Here is an 11,776-nt window from a genome sequence, read left to right on the forward strand (position 1 = left end):
ATGTACATAAGATGTCTTTCTTGGATGTTGAGGAAATATGTAAGGATTATGGGTATAGGTTTGGTGACCTCATTCACTACAAGATACTTGATAGGTCTTTAGATGAAGGATTAAGGCTGATATCATCTGATCATGATGTAAATGAAATGGTTTCACACCATTTAGGGCATGGGCTAGCTGAGTTGTATTTGGTTTCGTTTGTTGCTGTTGATGTAGATGTGGTAGATGACAATGCAGAAGAGGATGAAGAATATGAGAGGACTGTTGTATATAAGAAGGATGCTTTCTGGGATGAGGTTCTTAGTGTAGATACTGATGTTGAGTCATCAGATGGGGAGGAGCATGTAGAGTCAGAAAGGGTGGGGGGTTCGGGTGTTGTTGATGATGAAGCAGGGTTTAGGGATGAGGTAGATGGGGGTGAGGAAGATGGGGGTGAGGAAGAGGATGGTGAGGAAGCTGGGGGTGGACATGTGGAAGAAATAGGGGGGGAAGATGATGAAGATGACAGTGAAGATCTTTGTCCGAGTGACATACTTAGGTCGCCCGCTCCCAGTGCTAGTGACAATGAAGAAACATCAAGTCGTAGTGATGTCACCAAAAGAATTCCATTTACCAAAGAAGAGATGCCAAATTCAGTGTTACAAATAGGTCATGTGTTTGGTGATGCAGTGCAGTTTAGAAAAGCGGTGAAGCAAGCAAATATTTTGAAGGGGAAGGATTTAGAGTTCCCAAGAAATGAAACCAAGAAGGTTATAGCTCGTTGCAAAGACAAGAAATGTAAGTACAGGGTTTATGGGAAGAAGTTAAGGGATGAGTCCAATTTCTCTTGGTGTTAATGTATCCAAGACACTCATGCACTAGAAGATACAAGAATCACATGATTAATTCAGCTTGGATAACTGAATGGTGCATGGACTCATTCAGAAACTAGCCAAACCTACTTATAGACGTTTTGCAGGAACAGGTCAAAGCTAAGTGGAATGTAGATGCCCATGTTAGCTCATTGTATAAGGCAAGGAAGAAGGCGCAACAAAAAATTTATGGGAAGTTGGATGAGCAATACCATCGGTTATGGGACTACTGTGCAATGGTTAGGAAGACCAATGTGGGCAGCTGTTTAATTCTTATGGTTGAGAGACCAATGCCCGAGGTCCCATGTAGGTTTCAGAGGTTATATGTATCATTCCCAGCAACGAAGACAGGTTTCTTACAAGGATGTAGACTTGTGATAGGTGTAGATGCCTGCTTCCTGAAGGGTAGGTACAAGGGCCAGTTAATGGCTACTGTTGGGAAGGATGCCAACAATAGTATGTATCCACTGTCCTTTGCGGTTGTAGAAGCAGAAACCAAGGACAGTTGGACTTGATTCTTGGAGGCACTTATATCTGATCTTGGCCCAGCACCAGGACAAGGGTAGACTTTTATATCTGATCGACAAAGGTAAGCATACTTGTTTGCATAATGTCTAACATTTAACTTACTTGTATGAATAATGTCTGACCTATTTATCTTACCATATGTGCAGGGCCTAGTACCAAGCCTCGAACATGTTTGTCGCACAGCTGAGCACCGTACATGTGTGAGACACCTGTATGCCAATTTCAGAAGTGCCGGTTGATAAGTGCCAAATATTGCATATTTGGACCCCTTTTATTTACATTAGTTAATCCTTTAGCTGTGTCGTTATTTAATATTTTGTGTTAGTTTTGTGTTTTTAGTGTTTTGTAGGTCATTGAAGAAAACTGCAGCTTTAAAGAGAAAAATGTGAAGTTTGGAAGAAAGCATACTTTGAGAAGACCTAGATTGTGTGGTTAAGTCTAACCAAATCTAAGGAAAGGTTAAATCAGATTAAAGTTCAGATTGGATAAGATTGCGGATCAAATTCAAATTCAGATTTTGTACACGTCTCAGTATTTTGACCATAACTCTCCACTCAAATATCAGATTGAAGGGATTCAAACGGCATTGGAAAGCTAGCTCAAAATACTACAATTTGTTGTGAAATATAATTTTCGTAATTCGGACGGTTTCTATGTCAAAATCGCCCCGCAATTAAGAGACACAAATTTGGACGAATCCTAGTCCGATTTTAGACTTCTATTTTGACTGGGAGACAGACCTCCGAATTATCTAGGTTTACTTGGGCTTCTAGGACTTCCCTAAGCTTATAAATAGACTTCTTTGCATTCAAGAAAATATACACAATCCCATAGAGCAAAATTCTTTTGTTTAGTTTTTCTTTAGGTTTAGGTTTAGGTTTAGATTTTATTTTTATGTGGAGCTAAATTCCCAACTAAGGTTGGAGATGAAGCCTCACCGATAAAGAACATCAATACTTTTATGTAAGTTTTTATTATTCTGATTTTATTGGGTTTTATATTTCAATTGTTTTACTTCTAATCAATTGTGTGGAGTAATTCTTGGATATCTCTTGTGATTCAAGGATACATGTGATGATTTGAGATAATTTCATATGATTGATTGCTTGGCTTTTAACTCATAAAAATTGGATATCCCTTGTGATTTGTTCTACGGATACATCTGGTGTTTCAATTGAATTTGGATTCCTTTTGTGATTTGGTCAATGAATGGATACATGGGATGGTTTTGATTAATTCTTTGAAGTATAGTAAAACATATCTATGATTTAATTTGTGAGAACTTCGGATTAATATTGATGAACATAAAGTAGGTTGTTATGATTTGGTGAGTGTGAATTCCCAAACCTTAGTACCTTTATCCTTAGATTTACTTATTTTATTTAGTTTATGTTTATCCTTTAATTTTCAAAACTCAAAAATCAAAACCCTTTTGGAACTAGATTAGGATTTAATTAGTTTAGATATAAATTGTTCTTTCAAAAATACAATTCTCTGTGGATCGACCTCGCACTTGCAATCCATTAAACTACAATTGATTCGTGCACTTGCGAGTTAAATAAATTTGCACAACAAGTTTTTGGCGCCGTTGCCGGGGAATTGTTCAATTTTTGAAACTAATTTATTTCTAAATTAGTTTTATTCTTCTACTAGTTATAATTAGGATTTTATTTTTCTGCAATTTGTTTTGTTTTATTTGTGTTACTAATACAAATAAAAAAAAAAAAAAAAAAGATTTTTCTTGTTATTTTTTTTTGTTTTGTTTGGCTTGTTTTACAGTTCTCTCGCAGCACCTTCCCCAATCAGCGCGATTGAGCGCACTCATAGCAAAGGCAGCAGTTCTGTAGATCTTTGCCAAAAATTTATTTTTTGGTCATTTTTGTGAGTTTTAAATTTTAGTTTTCATTTTTTTTTTATTGTGTTAGCTGTTCTTTTAGTTTATTTTATTTAAAAAAAAAAAAAAAAATATTGGTTAATGTTTTATGTGGGATATCTGCATGCTAAAAAGTGAGGAGAAACATGAATTTTCATTTTAATGATTTTAGTGCCTCTCCTAGTTGTAGGACACCAGCTCCTACCAACTACCCTCAAAATGTTTACCCACCTAAACCATGTTCATTTTGTTTCAATCCTTATCATGAGGAGAACAATTGTCCAGATCTGCGAGCTGAGCTCAACGACTTATGGGACAAATTAGACCAAATCAGAGCAGCTAGATCTAACTTTTCATATGAACAAATGAACACCGGTTTCTCTAGCCCGGGGTTTGATTCAAATTTCAATTGTTATAACCCGGACTGGAGCAACCAATTTGATTTCTCAGGATCAGCTCAGGCTACAGGAAATTATGCTCACCAATTTGATGAATTGCACCATTCAGAATATCTGCAGTTCGATTATCAAGCTCAACCTCCTGTTTATCAGTCTGCCACTCAAGTGCCACAGCCTGCACCACAGTCATCACTGGAAGACATGATGAAAGCATTCATGCAATCAATGGATACGAACATACAAGATATGAAGAATGCTACCATGAGCAACTCCCAAGCTATACAAGAGCTCAAGAATTCCAACTCCCAATCTGTACAAGAGCTAAAAGGTTTCACCAACCAAGCTGTACAGGAGCTGAGGAATTCCAACATGGCTAATGGCAGAGACATACAAGAACTTAAGCAGGCCATGACCAAGATAGAAGGACAGATCAGTCATCTAGTTGCTGACTTCAACAGAATAGAGGAAGAAGAGCTTCAAAGTCAGCTGATGGCTGAAAAGCACTACATGATTGATGAGGATGATTCCGAAAATTCTTATCATGAGCATGCCCAAGTCACCATCACACTTGAGAGTGAGGAAATTGTGGATAACAAAGAGGAGGAAGAGAAAGATTAGCAAGTTGAGCATCTTAAGCAAGTTGAGCACCATGAGAATAGTGAGCCCCCAATGGATCCTAATCTACCCAGTGACATGGAAGTGAGTACTGAAGCTCCTGCCTGTATCACTGTCCCTCTTGAGGCACATCAGGAGCCATCTTATGTCAAGATATTCATGGACTTGTGCACACAAGCACACAAATCTAGGAACCACTTTCCTAAGAAGATCTGTCGAAGCAAGCAAGTCTACATAAGATGGCGAAACATTATTCTAGAGGGCTATGAAGTTTTGAAGAAGAAAGGGTGGAAAGGATTGGTTGGACATCCGCATGATAGGGGGAAGCGCTGTAAAGTTTTCTCCTCCAGTTTATTTTCTGCACTTCACTCCTTAAATTCTTTCGTTCCTTTTTCATTATATTGCATTTCTTTTTATTTGTTTTTGTTTCTAACAGCAATTAATCTTTTGATGTTTTGTTCTGTGAAAAAAAAAAATATTGCTGTTAGTTTTTGTTGACAGGTGTTTTGGTGTTTAAGTTTGGGGGACGCCCTAGCCTTGTTCACATTCAGATTTCTTTATTTCCGGTAATGTATTTCTATACTACACATTGAGGGCAATGTGTAATTCAAGTTTGGGGGTATGGAAAAATACTTAGTCTATTTATTTTTGTTCTTATTTGTTTATTTTTATTTATCATTTTGTGTAAAAAAAAATTTGAAAATAAAAATAAAAATTGTGCTATGTTGTTGTCAAGTTTGAGTTAAACTATAACTGTGATTTGCATTTCATTAGCTTGCTTAAAGGGTTGAACATCATCATTATGTCATTAGAAGTTTGAGTCCTTTAACTTATTTTTTGGTAAAAGAGATTTCACTTGTTTTGAAATAAATTTTTATGAGCACATTAGCATGTTTTCTGTGAGGTATGATGTTTAAGCTTAGGCTTGTTCTCTTTGAGATTTGTTAGATGACCTATTGATGAATAACCATTGGCTTGCAAGATATATATAAAAAAAAAAAAAAAAAAGAAAAATAAATAAAAAAGAGAAGGAAAAAGAAAATAAAGATCATGTTGAGTTTTTCACTGAGTAACCGGACCTCTTGCCTCGTTAAGCATTGAGTGTTCGCGTCAAAAGGTGTGAAGTTCAGTGTTGATTTATGATATGGCTAATCTGACTTCGTAGCCTTTTTGACTTAAGTTACTAAGCCCTTAGAGATGTTTTACATCTAGTGCCCTAAAGCTGTAACGCCCCGATATTTGAACTAGCAAATATCGAAGTCGTGACGCTGCAACTTTAGAAAATACAATCTTACAGCGGAGTATGTATATTTTTTTCTTTTTCTATGACCTAGGAATAACTTACACAACACAGTTGAGCTGACTGAAATACCTCGAGGTGATATATTATTAAATAAAATAGAAACATGGTTTTCATTACAACATATGTATACACTAGGTGTACCAAATATATGCCACAGACGGCACCTAAACTAACATAGTAATATCTATTAAGTTTACACACATCACTATACATAATAAAAGCGATTAACATAAATGAGACTTGCTCCATAGAGTAAGCATAAATCCTGCAGCAGATGGTCTATCAACCATCAAAACCAGTAAAAGGACCATCGTCCTCACTTTCTATCCCTGCATCAAGATCTATGTAAAGATGACGTTATCATATTTACATAGGCAAACAAGTGAGTAATCTATTTTCCTAGATATAAAGACTAAAAAGACTAGTTTGAACAAATAAGATTAAAGACTAAAATATATAATAATGAATGAGTTGTGAATGCAGCGTAATGACAGATTAGTTTGTGTTTTATGATAATCTTTCTTCAGACCTCTTCTCATGAGCTCTCAGCCCGCTTACGTCCGTTATGTCCCTCACACTTTAGAGGTTTACCTGTTTGGTGCTGGCAACTACACCGCCCCAGCTTAGTTATATATTAGGCTTGTTGGACGGTTATATACCCCCATCCACTGAGATACCGACAGTTCCTCGCGGCAATCCACCCAGCTTGTTCTTAAGGTGGCTATCTTATCAGCCCATTTTATTAGACACATTATGCAGCAGTTGTATTGCAAAATTATATCAATAAGACAAAATAAGAATTCCTATAACAATAAAACAAAGCTAGTACTCAGTAAGTATATCCATACTTACACTCCTTAGTGTAGTATTCTGCTCCACTTCTGCATATAATACATACATACAAACAATACTTAGTTCATTCTCCAATAATATCATTGTTTAAAGACACTCATCTTTTTATATTTATTTATTATCCGTCACTTCATCTTTACTTACTCATTTTATTATATTAATATAAAATAGTCATATATAACTAGTTAAATGACTGAATGTAAATGTTAAATGCATATTTCGGGGATGAGATCAAATGGTCCTTACCGCCAGAAATATGAACAGAAATTTAAATGACATAAAAGAAATGACTGAATGTAAATGTTAAATGCATATTTCGGGGATGACATCAAAGGGTCTTTACCGCCAGAAATATGAACAGAAATTTAAATGACATAAAAGAAATGACTGAATGTAAATGTTAAATGCATATTTCGGGGATGACATCAAATGGTCTTTACCGCCAGAAATATGAACAGAAATTTAAATGACATAAAAGAAATGACTGAATGTAAATGTTAAATGCATATTTCGGGGATGACATCAAATGGTCTTTACCGCCAGAAATATGAACAGAAATTTAAATGACATAAAAGAAATGACTGAATGTAAATGTTAAATGCATATTTCGGGGATGACATCAAATGGTCTTTACCGCCAGAAATATGAACAGAAATTTAAATGACATAAAAGAAATGACTGAATGTAAATACTGTAAAGTAAATAATATATAGATAATATTATAAGTCCTTAATTGATTTTGTCCACTAACTCTTTATTATTAATTCACTTGTTCCATTACTTTATTTTACATTATACGCTTTATTGGGTCTTTAAACAATTAAATGAGGACAAGTAATAAAAGCAATAAATCATGATATTTATACAAGAAACACTTACCCAATAATCCTTTAGAAGTAAAACTCCACCAAATCTTCTCTAGGTAGCTAGTTTTAGAAAAACGCTTGAACACTACAAGAAAGATCTAGGCTATATGGTATTTGAGTAGAACTAAGAAATAAAATGAAAGGAGGAGCAAACAATTTTACTTGTTCTAAGATTGTAAAAACTCAAGTGAAAGTGAATTTAGCTATAGGCTCTATTTATAAGAGAATGGATGGTTAGGATTTATTTTTACACATTTGATCTAAGGGTTGAGATGTATTTAATCAAAAGAATGAACCTAGTCCATATTTCATGCTCTATACCAATTGATATTTTCGTCCAAAATGAGGGCAGTGTATTCTGATCCATTTTTCAATGTCCAAACATACTCCGATTGACATGAAATTTTGAGAGTAGATAGAGGACTCCGAAACAAACATTTTATATTTTTGGTTCGACTTCATCCGAGTTCGTTTGAGTCTACTTTTGGCCTGTACAAAGTTTCCAATTCAACTTAGGCTTTAACTATTTGCATTCCCACTTGGCCACTTGTCTTATTAAATCATTATAATCATGATATTTACTATAATCATCATTACTAGAAGACTTTAAGCTTTCAACAAAGGTGGCTAGCCTTGGTATCTTTCTTTAGCAGTTTTAATCTCATTTAGACAGTATGAAAATTAAGACACTGCTTTTTAGGCTAAAAAACTGAAAAGCTTCAAATTAATTTATGACTTCGCTAAACACCAATATAAATAATTTATTCACTAGATTGGGTTTGATTATGCCCATAAACATATTAGTGAAGCTAAATTTTTAGAATTGAAGTAATATACATAAGAGGTCAAAAATCAATGTAATATACCTTTAACACTAAATAGTTATTTAATATCATTAATCCACATATCATTGTTCTAATTTATCAATTATATTTTTAATCTATTTAATATTATTTAAATAAGAGTTTTAAAATCTAGGTCGTTACAAAAGCCACCTGGCTTGGGAGTCATTGGCCTAACACTTGTTACATGGGTCAATTAGAAAGCTTAAGGGAGTTAGACACTACAAAGTTTGTTAAAAAAAAAAAAAAAAAAAAAAATTGCATATCTTGCCTTGGTTGTTTCATCTGTTAGGGATTCTTACAAATTTTATGGAACTTGTCTTGAGTTTAAGCTGAAAGCTTCATGATTGTATGCTAATTACACTTTACACATTTCAGAACATATGAGGTCTCAATTGTCCATTTATGAGTAATTTGATTTTGGATTTCCTTTTGACTGTTATGATGGTGTTTGTCTTTTTAAGTTTGCTCATGAATAAAAACCATGGTTCATGTGAAACTTCTTTCTTATTAACAACATAGTGCACAATGTTTGTGGGTATCATTCCTGTTAAGCCCTCACAAGACTTCACTCGTCCACTAGGGATGCCTAGGGGTTTAAAAGGCTTGTTGCATATGCTAAATGCAATCGTCTCTCCCACGAAAGAGGATTTATGTTTCTTGCTTTCATTTTATTTTTTGTTTTGTTTTGCTAAGGGACTAGCAAAATGTAAGTTTGGGGGTGTTTGATAAGTGCCAAATATTGCATATTTGGACCCCTTTTATTTACATTAGTTAATCCTTTAGCTGTGTCGTTATTTAATATTTTGTGTTAGTTTTGTGTTTTTAGTGTTTTGTAGGTCATTGAAGAAAAACTGCAGCTTTAAAGGGAAAAATGTGAAGTTTAGAAGAAAGCATACTTTGAGAAGACCTAGATTGTGTGGTTAAGTCTAACCAAATCTAAGGAAAGGTTAAATCAGATTAAAGTTCAGATTGGATAAGATTGCGGATCAAATTCAAATTCAGATTTTGTACACGTCTCAGTATTTTGACCATAACTCTCCACTCAAATATCGGATTGAAGTGATTCAAACGGCATTAAAAAGCTAGCTCAAAATAATACAATTTGTTGTGAAATAGAATTTTCGTAATTCGGACGGTTTCTATGTCAAAATCGCCCCGTAATTAAGAGACACAAATTTGGACGAATCCTAGTCCGATTTTAGACTTCTATTTTGACTGGGAGACAGACCTCCGAATTATCTAGGTTTACTTGGGCTTCTAGGACTTCCCTAAGCTTATAAATAGACTTCTTTGCATTCAAGAAAATATACACAATCCCATAGAGCAAAATTCTTTTGTTTAGTTTTTCTTTAGGTTTAGGTTTAGGTTTAGATTTTATTTTTATGTGGAGCTAAATTCCCAACTAAGGTTGGGGATGAAGCCTCACCGATAAAGAACATCAATACTTTTATGTAAGTTTTTATTATTCTGATTTTATTGGGTTTTATATTTCAATTGTTTTACTTCTAATCAATTGTGTGGAGTAATTCTTGGATATCTCTTGTGATTCAAGGATACATGTGATGATTTGAGATAATTTCATATGATTGATTGCTTGGCTTTTAACTCATAAAAATTGGATATCCCTTGTGATTTGTTCTACGGATACATCTGGTGTTTCAATTGAATTTGGATTCCTTTTGTGATTTGGTCAATGAATGGATACATGGGATGGTTTTGATTAATTCTTTGAAGTATAGTAAAACATATCTATGATTTAATTTGTGAGAACTTCGGATTAATATTGATGAACATAAAGTATGTTGTTATGATTTGGTGAGTGTGAATTCCCAAACCTTAGTACCTTTATCCTTAGATTTACTTATTTTATTTAGTTTATGTTTATCCTTTAATTTTCAAAACTCAAAAATCAAAACCCTTTTGGAACTAGATTAGGATTTAATTAGTTTAGATATAAATTGTTCTTTCAAAAATACAATTCTCTGTGGATCGACCTCGCACTTGCAATCCATTAAACTACAATTGATTCGTGCACTTGCGAGTTAAATAAATTTGCACAACACCGGTCACAAGGGGATATTGCTAAAGGACATGCTTTGGACTGCTGCATCATGTTATACCCAGACAGATTTCCTTAATGCGATGGAAGAGATGAAGAAAGTAAGTGAGCCTGCTTATGATTACTTCGCAAAGATTGATCCCAGTACTTGGTGTAAGGGATGGTTCAACACCATGGCCAAGTCTGACCTGGTATACAACAACTGTGCTTAGTGTTTCAACTCATGGATCCTGAAGTACAGTCAATTGACAATAATGTCAATGTTGGAAGGGATTATGAATAAATTAATGAGGAGGTATGTAAGGAAAAGGGAGTTGAATACTGCAATGGAGGAGGCTAGTTTAGGGCCAAAAATAAGGGCCAAGTTGGAGAAGGAAGAGGATGGTGCCAGTCATTGTTGGTGCTCATATGCCGGCGATGGCATTTTTTAGGTCGAATGTGATGGCAAACGAGTTACAGTCAGTGTGGAGGGCAGAACATGTGGGTGTAGGAAATGGGACGTCACTGGGATACCATTCAGTCGTGCCATATCAACCATCTTATACCATGGTGGCAATCCAATAGATTATCTCAGTGACTACTATAGTAAAGACAAGTTCCTGAAGACAAATCAACCCATCATCTATCCTGTGCCCAGTGAAGAGCAATGGCCTAGGAGCAATCAACCGATTATCGAACCACCAAAGGCAAGGATAGCTCCTGGGCGACCTAGGAAGGTAAGAGTGAGAGGGGTTGAGGAGCTAAAAAATCCAAATGGCATCAGGAGGGGGGGAACCAAAAACCAGTGTGGGCACTTTAAGAAATGGGGTGACAACAAGAGAACATGCACTACAAGGCTGAGGCAAGATGAGAAAAGAGAACAAGTACGAGAGTACTACAGATCCACTGTAGGAGTTGATTGGAATCTTGATATGATAATTTTTAACTGCATACCCTTCTATTATGGTCTTTGTGAAATTGTCTTACTAATGGTTATTTCATAATTTTAGTCATTCCGCATCAGGAAGTGGAAGCAAAAGACAAAGGAGAGGTACATCAACCAGTACTGGAACAAAAAGGCAAAGAGGAGGTCAAGCAACTGATGTTGGTATTAGCTATGATGTAAGTCCTGTTTGTTTATTGTAGGTTTGGATTTTAAATTGATAGTACAAACAAAATGTGACATAATCTTTTTTCAAAAATATGTAGGTTGTTCATACTACTCCCCAACCAAGTGCACAACCAACTGCTCCAACTCAACTTTGCGCATCCCAAAGACGTGCCCGACCTGAGCGTCGTAACAGCCAATCCAATGTAAGGCTTGAAGTATTTACTGTATGTCCTGTTTGTGAAATTATTGGAGCTGTTGTTGTGTCTCATTTTGGATTGTGAATTCATTATTGAAGTATTTAGTGTATGTGCTGTTTGTGTACTGATAACAAAAATGTGCATGTGACATAATCTTTTTTCAAAAATATGTAGGTTGTTCATACTACTCCCCAACCACATGCACAACCAACTGCTCCAACTCAGCTTCACACATCCCAAACTCGTGCCCCAACTGAACTTCGTAATAGCCAATCCAATGTAAGCCTTATTATTTAGTG

General features: G+C 35.2%; 1 long non-coding RNA gene across 1 annotated transcript; it reads right to left on the reverse strand.

Annotated features, from left to right (window-relative positions):
• Positions 1-5,625: 5,625 nt before the first annotated feature.
• LOC148583322 (uncharacterized) lies at positions 5,626-7,589 on the reverse strand. Its single transcript, XR_015909392.1, has 2 exons — positions 7,300-7,589; positions 5,626-5,909 (listed from the first exon to the last, which is right to left on the reverse strand). It is a non-coding gene; the product is annotated as an uncharacterized LOC148583322 (long non-coding RNA).
• Between the last annotated feature and the right edge of the window lie 4,187 nt (positions 7,590-11,776).

This window comes from Corylus avellana, chromosome 10, assembly GCF_965113065.1.
Source record: "Corylus avellana chromosome 10, dhCorAvel1.hap1.2, whole genome shotgun sequence".
Lineage (NCBI taxonomy): Eukaryota > Viridiplantae > Streptophyta > Magnoliopsida > Fagales > Betulaceae > Corylus > Corylus avellana.